General features: G+C 44.1%; 1 long non-coding RNA gene across 1 annotated transcript; it reads left to right on the top strand.

Annotated features, from left to right (window-relative positions):
* The first annotated feature begins 1,826 nt into the window (after nt 1-1,826).
* LOC104165565 lies at nt 1,827-4,369 on the top strand. The gene is made up of 2 exons (XR_696484.1): nt 1,827-1,958; nt 3,097-4,369. It is a non-coding gene; the product is annotated as an uncharacterized LOC104165565 (long non-coding RNA).
* Nucleotides 4,370-15,514: the final 11,145 nt, after the last annotated feature.

Raw genomic sequence — 15,514 nt, 5'->3', positions numbered from 1 at the left:
TGTGGGATAGAGGTTGCAGCAGCTGCTGGCACCGCTGCCGCACCGCTGCGGAGCCGGCGCTGGTCCCACGGGGCCTCTGACGTTTGGCTGCAGCAGATCAGAGTACTCTAGAATCGCTCTATTGGAGTAAAGGCTAGACCCACTTCATCTCCTATTTATTACTCTGTCTTATCTGAAATAGCCACTTACGCACCCTAGACTTCGGAAAGACCACATGAAAATAGTAAATTAGAGCCGGACTCTCTCTCTCTTAATGATAAAGTTCATCTGTAATATCCTAATGACCATGGAAAGGTTTCCAGAGCTGTATGCCGTAGCTCTGAAGTTCTGCATTTGACTCGTATAGAGCCACTGCTTTGTCTGAAACGGAAGTACAGACAATGTGGGTACCCAAGAGGTTTTTTGTATTCTTGAGTTCTCACCATAAACTTTATTCTCTGTTCTGGGAGGAAGCAGGAGTGTGAAGACCAGAGTTCAGCCCTGTAGGTGATGTTTGGTATATGCAATTATGAATTCCTCAAAGGAGGAGGGTGGGGGATGCTTCTTTACGCAGCACATAATATCGTCTGTCCTCCTGCATCCATGTCGGAATACCACAGGGCAACCCCTGCAGTCTGCTAGTTACTTTGTTATGGTGACTCACTTGGGTAGCCAGATCTTTGAACTGTCCTACTGTTTTCTCAGGGAGTTTAGTTTCCTGATGACCATTTCCCTTTTCAACTAGTCATCACAGATAGGGATTTACAGATTTTTTTACAGAGTATCTATGGGATTCTGATCTTCACTTACAATAGAACAAGAAAACTAAAACTCAACCACTGTAGCAAAGTTTGAGAACCTCTTTTCAACTTCAGTATATCCAAAGCAATAGAAATTCTCCTGGATTTCCTGTACATCTGACTGTGGGACAGCTGCCAGTCTGCTAAAAAGCAGTTTTAAGATTGTTCTGCCCATGTTTCTACTGGACGTAGAGGGCCTTGTTTGCTTGGTGTTTTTCCAAGCTGCTGACCCGAATGCCTGTCTCTGAACGCCAGTTGTAAAATTGGCTCCCTCAGAAAGCTGAGCTCCCTATAGATTGTGAGCTTAATCCACTGACGAAACAGCAGTGCTGCATGGATGCCTTAAAGAGTAGGCAAAAGGCTTTTTGGCCTGTCGGTTTTATGTAAGCTGGGCAACAAGTTTTGAGAGCGCACACAGAAACTCATTTTTCAACGCGGAATCCTAGAAAGTGCATTCAGACGCTGGGTGCCACAGGCTCTCAGGTGTTTGGCTTTGTGACGGCACGTGGTGCCAATTACCCTAGGTATTTTCCTGTTTTAGTAATGAGAAACAAAATTATTTGAAGCAGCAGTGTGAGGGGCTGTAGATGCTGACATGCTTATTGGACGCTTTCAGGAATCATAAAATCGTGCACAGTGTGTGGTAAGCCTATTAAAAACCGCAGTGCAGACCTTAAATTTTCTACATTTGCTAGTAGAAGTCTCAGTTTTGTGGTAGTCAGTAAACCTCCAGACGTTATAAAAGATGGCCTTTTGGCAAGTGAATTTATTTCTCATCATTTCAGCTCAAGCATCTGCAAAATAGGTATATTTCTTATTTTGTGGAATTGTAGTATGACCCAATTAATTGACATATTGGGTAGAAAAAGCTGTTCCTATGATAGTAAGTGCTATTCTGTTGTCTAATGGCTGCTTGACACCATGGTGTTAACTTCCAAAAGATTTTTGTGTTTCTTAGACGACTAGGTCATGTGCCTCTCTCCCTAAGCAGAAATGCTGTTTCACTGACAGTCATTAAATAATGCCTCTCTTGTTTGTGTCTCGCCAGGTATTGTGGAAGACTATAAACCACCATTTTATGACTTGGTTCCTAACGATCCCAGTTTTGAAGACATGAGAAAAGTGGTCTGTGTAGATCAGCAAAGGCCGAACATTCCCAACAGATGGTTCTCAGACCCTGTAAGTGGGGGTGCCTGCCAGTGGTTTGCAGCAGATAGGAGCTGACCTTTTTTCTTCTGAAATAAAGTCATCAAAGTTATTTTCAGCTGTAGCTTGAAACTGGAATTACCTTAGTGGAATAAAGTCATCAAAGTTATTTTCAGCTGTCCCTTGAAACTGGAATTACCTTAGTGCTACCTGTCAGGAACATTAGCTGTACAGATTTCAGAAGCGTACTGGTGTGGACCTTTGTGTTGGAGCAGGAAGAAAACGCAAAGAGCAAACTTACGGCTGTTAAGTCTGAGCTATTCATGGATTAGCCTTTTAGTAGTGTGATTTAACAATAACTATTTTAAAGCTGTGCTTCCTATGTTGTTTATTCTCTCTCCAAGAGGAAAACTTCTTTAAGGGGAAGGTAGCCTGTGTAGGACTTTCTGTGGTTACAAGTATGCAGATTTAGAACAGAATTTTGGTCTCTCCTGCTGACAGGATACGGGAGTGTTGTCCTTTTTGAAAGGCTAGTGCTGGAGTTTATTTTTCTTCATCAGAATCAGTCTGGAGTCTGCAGGTTGACCAACTGTTTTGTTCCTTATTGCTGAAGCTGTGGAGGTCGGTTTGAATCTGTACGGCTGGCTACAGCCAGCAAGGTTGAGAAGTCCCATCTATAAGGTTTTGGTTGTAGAGCCATGACCTGTCCTGCTGCACCAGCCAGCTGTGAATCCCAGCCTTTTAAAGTTGCGCTGGACATGATGAAATCACAGGCAGAAAATCTGTACCTTTTCTGGCTTCCTTCATTGATCTTGCAGGAGTCAGTTTCATTGAAAAGAGATTCTGTAGAGTGTTTTCTTAATTAGAAAAAACCAAAACAAAACAACAAAGCTCTGTTTAAAGTTACGCTACCTTGTCACTCCAGTCAGCCTGTTGTCTAACTATTCTCTTGGTTTAACCAAGCTATCAAACTTGGGTGTGGTTTTTTTTTTTCAACTTTTGAAAGCTGTATATTTGATAGATAGTGGTGCATTCTCTGTAGACTCTGAAAACTGAGTATTAATAAGGCAATAAAACCTTATTGTGTTAGTGCTTAACCCGGTCTAGTGCTTTTGTGGCTTGCGATTTGTGTACTTACATGCGTGTTTTGTGTTTTTCATTCTTTTCCCAGACATTAACGTCTCTTGCCAAGTTGATGAAAGAATGCTGGTATCAAAATCCATCAGCAAGACTAACAGCCCTGCGAATCAAAAAGACTTTGACCAAAATTGATAATTCCTTAGATAAACTGAAAGCTGACTGTTGACCTTCTTCTCGTGGTGCTCTCCTGACAGGAAGGCATTTGTCTGGTTCGGAAGTAGTCTGGCCAGGCAGTTTATACGGTTGGTCCCCATGTGGCTACTTATAGAGGCAGAAGTTCTTACCAAGCCATCTGTGTGGGAGACATCGGAACCATACGGACTGTGCTCAGTGACTACAATGGGCATTTCACAAATGGTCAAGCTATAAGGACTCACGCTGGATGTACTGTTGCAAAGGTAGTGGCCTGAAGGAAGACAGAGAAATCCTAAGACAAGATCAGGGCATTAAATAATGGCTTTGAACAGCTCTTTTCTTTTCTTTTTTTTTCTTTTTTTTTTTTTTTTTAAATTCTCCTAATCACTCCCAGGGTGAACACGTGGAAGTGGTAAATTTTAATCAGCAATATTGCCTGTGCTTCTCTTCTTTATTGCACTAGGAATTCTTTGCATTCCTTACTTGCACTGTCACTGTTAATTTTAATGACATGACTTGCCAAAAATATGATTGGCTGTATACTACATTGATCTATGCCTGAATAATAGGAAATGAATTTGGTAAACTGAAAATGTAACTGTCAGATTTTAGCTGCATTTTACATGTGTACTGATGTTTACAATAATGCTGAACATTAGGAATTTCTCGTTTATACAAAACTTGCAAATTATTTATTACTAGTGCACTTGCCAGTTTTTTTAAACTGTAAAATAAGTGCATAAAGTTAAAGCTTATTTTTATGTGGCCTCTTTCATGATTTCTTACACAGATGTTTTTGTAACACAATATAACCCGAAACATAAATTGTTTTCTGTATTATCGTATTACAACTTGATAGTCACATTTTAAGTGCTTCACATTTGTAGGTGTGTGATCTGTAACATATTTTCAGTTCAAATACGGAACATATATATAGCCATTACCCACATGACATTGTGTCTAGTATCTTACTGATCTAGAAGAGGAAAGCAATGGAGGAATTAACTAGAATTTTAGGTCATGAATGCTGTGGGGAAGATGCATTTTATTTCTTCTAAGCTATATAATATGCATTTAAACTCTGCCAGAAAAATAACTATTTTGTTTTAATCTACTTTTTCTATTTAGTAGTTATTTGTATAAATTAAATAGAATGTTTTCAAGTCAAACAACGGAGTGTTTTAGTTCTCTTACTGCCCGTTAGTACAAGGTTATACTAATGCAGCAGTGAGCATCTCCAGTCAGTCGTACACTCGCAGGTGAATGGAGTTGGTCCAGGTCAGCACTGGGTGGAACACCGAGGTACCAAGGCTGTTAACAGTTGTTTGTCAGGGCGTGTTTTTTTCCTGTACTGAACTGGGTCCCAAAATAGCACAGCAGGGAACTGGTGTACTCTCCTTGGACGTGACATCAGCCATGTCTGTGCATACCTCGTAGAGCGTGTCTTGCAGAAGGAGGCGTGTTATCCCTGAGCCTCACAGGCAGGAATTCACTTTTGTACGCAGAGAACTGTTCTCTCTGTACCTCTTGATGCTCGCATCTTATTTGTTATGCCAAGTGGAAGAGTAACTAGGAAGTGACAGTGCCCATTCATCCTTGGAAAAGAACTCCGTTAGTCATTGGCTTGAAATCCTCCAGGTAACCTAAGGACCTGGATAGTAATTAGCCATTTGGACATGTTTCCTCTTTGGGTTAAAAAAAAGTCTCTGAGGCTCCCTTCTGTGCTTTAAGTCCACCAGATTCTGCTCTCCTGTTTCTCTCTAATTTTTCCTTCTCAGCCCCAGTCTTCCTTCTCCTACTCTGGCCAAGTGGCATGCCTTTCTTATTTCTACACTGGAAATGTAGAAAAACAGGCAGGTTTGCAGGGTAGGTACTGCATGGGGCTAAGAGACTGCATGGTACAATAGCTCTGCAGAGCAGACTGAATTGATACCAGTTGCTAGGTCTCTTAGTTATATTTGATGACAATCTGAGTGGGTCCAGTGCTGCAGAAAACATAGGAACAGCAGGATCTGATTAGTTTTTATTGTTAGCTTTTCACAGGAAGTGAAGGCTCGGTTGCCTGAATGCATTCTGGTTTGCTTTAAACTGGTTTGTGTATGTGACACGTACTGGGCTAACTGCTAAATAAGCGCAGACCAGGAGGGACAGTATTTCAGCAGCGGCTTGAGTGAATCAGTCTGTTGGGCCGCGGATGCTATATGAGTGGAAGTAACTCATGACAATTACAACTGCAAAATGAGTAGTTGTGTTAGCGATGATTTTCTGATGGAGAGTATTGCCTGAAGTTCTTTAGTTCTCGCTGCCTGCTGCACACACATACATGTTTCTTTCACGTGTGTTTATATGATGGAACAGGCATCAGTAAGACAAACGGGAAGGGAGGCAACCTCTTGCGGAGGTCCCAGGCTGCTGCAGGGCTCGGAGAGGAGGACGGCTGGGGACGCCTGGACGGTGGAGGGTGAGAGGGAAGGCAGCTCTACAGACGGACAGGGACAGAACCAGAGCAGTGCACTGTGCAACGTGAGTTTGAAGTGACTGGTTAGGTGTTTTACTTTGAGCTTTCATGTCTCCAGCGTTTTCCAGTACAGATGTTGGAGCAGAGAGACAACCTGTCATGCTGATGATTAATAACAATTCTGGCCATGTCAGCTGAATTTGCGGTGCCTTTCTCAAATGCTAACGTACCAAGTCACAGCTTCTTACTAGGTATTAGGGAAGATGGTTGTGTTAAATACTTGATCCATCTCTTCTTGTGCTGAGGCATCTTCTGGAAAGTACTGTGTACATAAAGAACAACATGACTTCAGGTTGGAAACAGCTCCGTATGCTCTATAGCACTTTACTCTCCTGTCTCTGAAGATCTGAACTTTCTAACTGCAGCATTGGGTACCAGTCTGTTAGCTGTGCTAGGACTAGTTGGGATGTGGCGGGATGCCGTGGGATGCGGGGCCCGCAGCTGGGAAGTGCACAGCTCTCCAGGGGTGTCTTCCAGGGCCAGGCTCTGCAAACCACTGGCCTCTTCCCAGTTTGGATACAGACTTGACTGAGGAACTTTAGCGTGAATTAAAACTGGAGTCTCCCTGTCTATAAAGCAGGGATAACCAACTAAAGGATGAAAACACAAACCATAAAACCACTTCAGTAATATCCGTTTATCTCATGTTAGGTAAAGAAGATTATCCAAGCAAGCTACTGGCAGGGTAAAAAAAAAAATCTGTCTGATGCTAGGACGTCTGGGCACTCATCGATGTGCTACACAAGGTCATTTTCATTGGTGCTGCTGCTAGTAGCTTTCTTTTGCATATCAAAATATCCAGGGATTATTTTAAACAAAATTCACATTCATGCCCTGATAATGAAGTATTTTTGGTCCAAGCTTTGACTGAACTATTTGAAATGTTAATTACTTTTTTTTTAAATTAGGTGACTATTTGGCAAACTTGAATTGAGAAAATTGAGTGGAAAATAATCATAAGTAGTAATTTCTTAACAATTTCTTATCTCTTGACTTAGGGATAAGTCATTCAGCACTGTGCTTTTCTAATGTATAGTTGCTACTGAGAATAGTCAGGGCCTATGCTTTCAAAAAATAGCAGAAATAGCAGAAAAAGCAGCATCCTGAACAGTCCTCTTGGGAGCTAGAGGGTGGTGCGCCTGGGAGCAGCGAAGGAAAAACTGGGTGATAGCCAGTGAAGGATTATCCGTGGTCTGTGTCATTTAGCCTCATTTTCTAGTGTCTGGACAGCCATAGGAGAAAATTTGTTGCTGCTTTTCCCCTCAAGGTGTCAAGGCTTGGGCAGTGGGGGGGAGTTTCCAAGTGATGTATGTGAAGATAACACCTCCACCTCCCACGCTATTTTTCCAGCATGTTTATTAATCGATGTTCCTCTAGTACCCCCATAAAATCTAATCTTCTAAAGAGATTTGGAATGCTTATATATAATCTACTGCATTAAGGGCATCACTGCATTTATTACTATGGAGATGGCACAAGCAGTTCCATAGTTGAAGATGAATTATTCATGTGTCTGGCACATTTGCACTGTACACAGCCAATATGGATCTGGGGTGTTGTCATTCGAACAGCGCCTGGCCATATATCAGAGGCCTAATAAGAGGAGGTCCTGCATGTGAAAAATAAAATGAGGCATCAGTGCATGAGTAGCGCTGTCTGTCGGATTCAGCTAGGCAAAAAACAGAGATACTTTAGATTTGGCGGGCAGGCGGTTGTTGCTTTTTGGTTGGATTTCTCTTTTTCATATGTGGAAGGCTTGGTTATTACTGCTTAGGAATATGTTGCACTTTGACAGGGGTCCTGAGGGGAGAGAGCTGCCTAAAGCAGCCCGAGGCCAGCAACTCCAGTTAGTGTTGCTGTAGTGAGGTCACTGAAGGCTTGCTCCCACTCGCCTGTAACCTTCCTTGTGGGCCTTCTGTGCTGGAATTGTCCATGAAAAATCCATATCAAACCTTCCAGAATTTTTTTATTTACCTATACTAAACTATTTTGATAGGGAGGGACAATAGGGATTCTCTTTCCCGCAGGGCGGAATGTCTGATGTGCAAAAAGATCAGCCTTGGTGTAGTGGTTAGCATTGGAGAAGGGAAACAAAGATGTTCCAGGTGCTGTTCTGTTTATACAGAGAAGTTAAATCTTTCTCAAATGCAGAATACACTTCTATGTTTTAAAGCTAAGATTTGTGTGGGAAAAGTAAGCATTTTATCAAATGTAGAGTTAATGATGTACTGTGACAGATGCTCTCACCTGGGAGTAGCACATTTCCTTTATCCCCAGTTGGAAGGAGAAAACCCACCACACGTCTAGTGCCTGAACCAAGAAACTGTGCCAAGACAGAAGCCAAAGCATGCCAGGAAAAGCAAAGCGCAGCCGTACACGGTTTACATCAGTCTGGGCCTGTCGCGGTGGAAGAGAGGCTGCAAGAGGGACCTCTGGTACTCGTGGAGGAGAAGCTGGGACCTTCTCTGCGCAAAGTGCAGTTTCTCACTGGTTGCGGACTCGTCTCGCTACGTCCAGATCCTGTGCGGTGGAGAGCTGTGTGAAGTCTGCAAAAGGGATCTTCCAAGGGGTTCAGGATATCTGCTCACTGGGTCAACCTGGTCTGTACCAGCCAGACTGCTTGGAGGTCCAGGAAGATGGTCCTCCTGGGGATGGTGGCCTGTTACATGATACACCAAAGTGCCTGCCAGCTATCAGACTTGGGAGACTTTAGTTGTTGGGGATTTTTTAAAAAGAAAAAAAAGTGCCCCACTTCCTACCACAGCGGTTGCCGTGTGTCGCTCTGCGCGTAGTGGCGTGTGTCTAAACCTGGGGATGTAGCCCTGACAGAGCAGCACGAGAGCTGGTGTACGCGTCCTGTCCTCCAGTCTGGTGTAGCTCCTCAGGACTCTTTATATTTACAGATCTAATAAATACTCTGCTTGTTCGTGACCAAAACGTTCCTACCTTATATCTGTGACTGGGTAGACGGTGCCGTGGTTCCCCCTTGCGCTGGGGCAAGGCAGGGTTACCCCGACGAGGAGGCAGCTGGAGGCCGCTGCTCTGCTGGAGGGGATGCGGCCGAGCGCTCGCCGCGGGGTGCGGGACAAGCGGTGCCCTCGGACAGGGTGGGAGAAGCAAGCTGCAGTGGCTGCTGGCCCAAAAACTGCTCCGTCCTCCTCCCTGCAGGCGTTTGCCTGTTGGTGGGGCTTCAGCGCAGGCGTCAAAGCATGCTGCGGGCTTTGTCCCGGGGTTTTTCATCTTTGTGAACTGCCTGAGTGATGAAGCAGCTGACTCGCAGATGATGTGAGGTGGATTTTAGAAATTACCTGATGTCAATAATTACTAATTTGTCTTTCCAGCTGCAGTCCCCACCAAAAAGCTGACCACCTTTTCCAGTGCGATGACTGAAGGCTTCACTGTCACAGAAGCCCTGAGCTCCTAAAATCAACAACATTCAGATACAGCATCAGTTTTAGCAACTCTGTATGTTTGCTACTGTGCTAAAATCAGTTCCTTTCAGAAAAATGAAAAGCTGATGCTGCATTCAGCTTCAACACCTGTATTTTTCTTCTTCCTGTAGGCATCTTGGAGAGCTTTAAACTTACAATTTATTTTTTTTTTGGTGGCTTTTGCAGCATATAGAAGGAGCCAGCACACTCTGACCTGATTAGCCATGGTGAGGCAGTACTTTAGAAAGGGAGGAAGAGGCAAGGAGTGCACTGCTTTCAGGTCAGTTCCTAAGTTAATGCTACGCTTTATGGGTGCTTCTTTCTACCAATTTAAAGATATCAGAGTGCTTTAGCAGAGAAAGGCTGCAATTTTCATCTCTAGTCAGTGCAGAAGTGAAAAATCAAGATCTAACCGTGGGAGTTACTTGAAGGTTTTACCTGGTTTCCCTGTTTTTTCTAATAACTTAACTACAGCAAGAGCTTTTAAACAGGCTGTGATAACTCACTGGGGCGCGGGACCTCTGATGGCCGAGCAGCTGGTTGGGCTCTGTGTGCCGAGTGCCATTTGCCAGGGCGTTTGTGTACGCGACCCAGGGAGCTTCATTGCCGTGGTTGGAGATGGAGCGCATGTTTCACGTCTTCTCGACGGAAGTGATTATCGAGGTGTCTGCAGCACGGGGAAGCCTTCTGAGTGCTCTGCTTGTTCATACCCGCAGCAGCCAGCTGGCATGGTCTTGCCAGGTGTTGTGCTACTTCAGTAAGCTGGGGTGATCTCCTGGAGGGCTGAGCTCCCGCCGGGCCGGTCTGTGGGGTGGGCACTGGGGCGCGAGGTCGGGGCAGGGTCTGGGGACCCAGGTGTGACAGCCGAGGGCTGCGACCCTTCTGGGGACTGACTGCTGGGTGGGCGCCTCGTGCCTCTTGGCAGAGCTGCACAAGCATCTGTCCTGTCCTGCCCCGCTCCCCTCTGCAGCCCCTTCCCGGCCCGGTCCACCCCTCCTCTGGGCTGGCCGTGGGCGTGCTGGAGCCCCGACTGCCACCATTTCTGTCTCCTTGTTCCCAAACTCTCCCTCTGCGTCCATTCCCCTCTCTCTTCTCCCGGGAGTTGTCCCTGTGGAGCGACAGCTTCTCCTGGAGGGCACGTGCCCACCTTCCTCTTGTCTCCCTGAGCTGCTCTTTTTCCTTTCAGGCTCAGGGAAAAGCTGTGGGGAGCTGTGCCAGAAGGAAATCGGACTTAGCTAGCCCAGAGACTTTTTTGTTAAAGACATCAAAACCTGCAGTCAACTTGCTCTTTTGATCTTAAAAGATCACGACACACTTGACTGAAGCTTTGATGGCTGTTGCTAACTAGATTTAAGGACTTTGTATGGCACCAATGTCTTCCCCCATAGGTCTCCGCAGCAGTCTTCTCCATTTTTCACCACCCAAAAAAGCCCCTACCCCAAATATCATAAAAATTTCAGATTCGTGCCATACAGCTCTTTTTATTCTTGGAATGTTCTCCTGGAAAACCTGGAGCCTTAAAATGCGATACCTACCAAAGGTGGTGAGGGGATAGTGAACTGTTGGATGCTAGCCAGGAATTTTATTCTAAAAACTTGCAACAATAGCTATCACATTAAATTGCCTCCGATAAAGAGAACGCATCTTTAACATAAGTGCTAAAAAGGAGGAAATTGAAAGGTCTAAAGAGCAGTTTATAAGAACAGTGGAACTGCTAGCAAAGAAAAGCTTAACCTTAACTCAGCGTGCAAAGAAGTTGCAAAATAGAGGGAAAAATAATGCCTTTTGTCTACCCATTTATCCTTGTTTGATTATTTACTGTATGTGGATCTTGCAATCTCTAGTGCATGAAGTTAAAAATAGCTTAATATTTGTCATACACTTGAGCTGTTTAAGAAATGTGGAACACAAGCAATAGTGTTTTCTGACAGGAGTTCGAGCGCTGAACGTATGCTTTAGACAATGTAATGGCTCAAGTGTATAGCAATCGATCGATGCCGTGGCTAGAGTTCAAATGATTGTATTTCGACTTGACATTGAAAACAAGCTGAAAACTGTGGCAAATCTACTATGTCAAGTCTCTTGTAATGAGATTGTGTGAATTTTAAAATACATGACTACCATCTTCATTAGGAGAAACAAAATTGATAACAGTAAAAAAAAAAGTATTTTACTGTTTCTAATTGCTCAGTGAATTTTAAAATACATGACTACCATCTTCGTTAGGAGAAACAACATTGATGACAGTAAAAAAAAAAAAGTATTTCACTGTTTCTAATTGCTCACGGAAATAAGATAAATTGTATTTTCTCTGCAAGGACCTTTTAAAAGATTGCCTGAGAAACTTCACAGAATTCAATATTCTTAGTGTCTTCTGCTCTGTTCCATAAGGATCTTGAATTAAAATGGAAGCCTTTGCTCCTGCCCTCTGTTCCTTTGGCCATTCCAGCAGTCACGAGTAGATGGTTCATTCCTGGCGAATCTCCTCTCGCTGCGCTCCCCCGGGAGATGGTCCCACACCGGGCCGCCAGGAACTCCCCACAGAAAAGTGGCTGAACAAGCCCTGAGGGCCAGTACACCCCGACCTGATCCAGAGCCCAGGGTTAGCGTTACGAAGCGACGGGAAGACCGCAACGGTGCGTGCTGGTCCATGCCAGTATAGAAATGACTGGTGAGGGCACCATTTCAGGAGCATCTCTGGCAACCATCCTCCTCCTCCGAGCACTGGTCTCTTTGGCTTTTCACTGGCCATTAATGGACGGAAGGTCCAGTCCTTACTGCATTTGGTCAGGCAAGAAGCGGCGCACAAGCTAAAAACCTGGCTTGGGCTTAGCTTATGCTTCACACCTAATGCTGCCGAAGGCAACAAAGAGGAGCCAGGACCAAGGGCCTGCGTTGGCAGCTTCGTCGTCCTTGGGCTCTGCCGCCATCTGCCCTGCAGCGACTGCGGTCTAGGCACCAGCAGTATTGCGAGGAGGAGGAAAGCAAGAGCGGGTGAGGAAGAGGTGGCACCACCAGGGCTGGGATGGCGAGAGAGGAGGGCAGGACCAGTCATCCTGAGAGCAGAGGTAAGGAGGGGAGGGGGCAGTCCCATTAGAGAATTAGCTTTTTAATGACAGTAGTGCTCACTCTTTAGACACTTCTTATGTCTGAATGATGCTAAAATGTTCCGAGAAGTTCCGTTATTACCCTCCTCATCAAAAAGGCACCCATTCAGATTAATATGAACTTTTCAATAGATTTATGGGCTACTGTTCGATAGATTTCAGAGCTGTAGAAAGCAGTGTTTGGCAGGGGGTGACTAAAGAATTGTAAAATGGTTCTTGGAACAGCTGGGGATTATTTTGACTCTTTTTCTGATTGCCATGGTCAACAATATAATATTTTTGCAGGAATGTATCATTCTGATGGCACTTTTTGGAAGGTTTTGTAGCGCTTCTGGATGAACAGTGTGGAAGACAGACTGCAAGACAACTGCGTAGTTAGGGCACTGACCTGGGATGCCGAGGACCGAGGTAAGTGGTAACTGCTGACCTGCTGGCCATTCTGGGATGTCTATGGGTTTAGTTTTGTTTTGCTTGCACAAAATTTCAGTAGGTCTTGGTTTTGTCCTGCTGTGCAGCAAAACAAATTACAAAACAAAATTCTTGTTTTCCAGCCAACTCTAGAAGTACTTCCAGTTGGCAAACGTTTTTATGGTGTTACCCATTTCCAAAGACTTAAATCCCCAGGATATGCTATTCCTGTCCTACTATGAACCGTGCCATGCAAACATCCAACTTGGAAGCATGTTTGCCTCACAATAGCCTCAAAGCGTGGTGGGGTTTTATCCTCTGTCCCTTGTTTTGTTGTTCTTTTGTTTTTCACTGGCACTTGGTGTGTCAAAGGCCTGATGAAGATTCGAGACAAAGGGTGAAAGATCAGTGATCACAGATAACTGGGGACCCAAACCTGCAGATCACTGCTCTAGAACCACAGTAAGATGTGAGGAACTCTCTCTCCCCCACCCTCTATGCCCTTAAGTGTGCTTCTTAGTAGCTCCTGAAGTGCTGTTCCAACCCTTAATACAGACTTCTGCCTCGGCTCCCATGTGTGCAGCAAGAGCTGCTGCTGGCGCCCGCGGGAGCGGAGCCCGACCGCTGGCGTGGGGAGGCGGCAGCAGGAGGAGGGCACTCCCTGCTTCTCATTCTTACTTCTACGCTCATAGAAACATACATCGAGAATTCTACTTTTAAACTACAGAAGGTCAATTTAAATTCAGGTGGTTGTATTTTCTACTCTTATTGCATCTCAAACAGGTCACCAAATTCATGGCTGTAGAGTTAAGCAATGTTGGTGATCTTGGGGCGGGGCGGGGGGACAAAACCAAAACCACCCAACCCCTAAAAGGCCAATGTTCGCAGCACAAGCTTTGTGAAAAGGCTCTTAAGTGGGTACGCTGCTGCTTTGGCAATGGGCGTTATTGGGCGTTGTAGTACCTAGGTACTTCCTAAACGGTGGCTGAGGTTGAGGGCTGGAGGCAAGCCAATGCAGAGAACAAAGTGGAGAGAAGGGCTGGGAGAATACAAATGCATTCGGTGGGGGGGTTTTGTTGTTGTTTTAAACTCAGTTTCAAAACAATTTTAAAATGTAAGCAGCTTGTAATTCTGTATCATTAATAGTTATAATGCCATTTATTTACATGAAACCTATCGAAGAAGCAGTTTAAAACCCGACAGACGATTTGAAATGCATTGTTCCAGATTTTGCAGACGTCTTATAATACAGAATATAATAGCGTATGAAGTGCCCAGACAATTAGTTTTTAATGGCCTAGGTAGAAACAAAAGGTCTCAAGTGTGTTTTGAAGACACACAGCATAATCAGTATTAAATCATGCAGAGGGGACCTTGTTTAAAATAGATGACACTGACAGCGTTGCCATGTGATCTGTGAGAAAGCTGGACAGAGCATTTGACCTGATAGGTATGATAGAGCAATATGATTAGTATTCTAACATACTTCTTTTCTTTCATAAATACAAATGTAAATGAGGGGGGAAACGGAAAAACTTGTCAGATATTTAAATATACTGCCAATATCCATATTCTAAGCGATATGGATTGATGTGTGTTTACAAGACTTAAAATTTCTAATAGATCTGTATTGAGGTCCCAAATAAAATACTCTGGCTTTGGCATGCAAATATCTGCAACGTTGCTTTTCATAAACAAGTCTTCAATCGTTGGTATTACTCAGTCTATCGGTCCATTACCCTACTAGGATTCTTATATGTGTATATATATATATATACACACACATATATATACACACACACACATATATGCTTATAAAATATATATATATATATATAGGGCTTGTGTCTCCAAAGTGGTATTTAGTTGGTGTTTATCTTGTCTTTTATTCATGAAACCTTTGTTCAAAACGGCAGAACGAATGTCGTCCAGAGCAGCGGGGCAGGCTCGTGCCTGGCGCCAGCGGTAGAGAGGGCTCTCCCTCTCCCTCTGCTCCCCTCGAGGTCGTATCTGCCAGAGGATTAGGCCTCCTCTCCCAGACAAGAGACCTTACTTAGGCCAAAAGTACCAGTTATTTGACAGCTCTTGGATGTCTGGCATCTTTTCCTGAGCTCAGCAAATCTCTTCTGAGATGGAGCCATCTCTGCTTATGTCCCTAAACACTGACTGGATGCCTCCAGCCTTTGACAGTGTGGTGGTCACCATTCACTGAATGGCCTGAAATCCCTCCGGATGAGCTGCACTAATTAACAGCTGTATCAGTTTTGTCATGGTATTTCTTCACTCCCACTGTGCATGATATGAATAAAATCAGTGTTTTCAAACTATATATGTATAAATTGTGTAAAATAACATGTAGAATGTAATATAATCTCTTGGCAGGGGTTGGATAGATGCAACCTATATTCCTACTCGTTCAAACGGGTGGATGCTCCATTTAGATGGATAAATTCTCTTCCATTTGGGTGGAGTTTTTGCTGGCCACTTCTGTAGTACTAGACTCAAAGTATATATTTCACTGAAACTTTCTTGCCTTAATGCATCATCAGTATTCTATCGTAACTCCAACCAAAAAAAGACTGGTTGGTTTGCCTGCCCCCCCCCTCCCCCCAATCTATTGCTTCAAGTTTTTTCATATAATTTGTCAGCAGTGTATTAAAAGTAATTTACCACCTCTTGTGCAGGGTTCCATGGCACTAATGTTATGGATGTTACCTTGGAACATGGTTGGTGCCGTGATAGAGGAGGAAATACTATTTCTAGCAAACAATTTTCTTTGGTAAAATTTTCAACCTTTTGCATCCTTGACTGTAGTTAGCAATAACCCCCACCACCTGAGCTCTCTGAGGC

This window comes from Cariama cristata, unplaced genomic scaffold (genome assembly GCF_000690535.1).
Source record: "Cariama cristata isolate BGI_N322 unplaced genomic scaffold, ASM69053v1 scaffold17198, whole genome shotgun sequence".
NCBI classification, from domain to species: Eukaryota; Metazoa; Chordata; class Aves; order Cariamiformes; family Cariamidae; genus Cariama; species Cariama cristata.
Note: the sequence above shows the minus strand (reverse complement) of the source record. Positions and strands in the feature narration are given on the sequence as shown.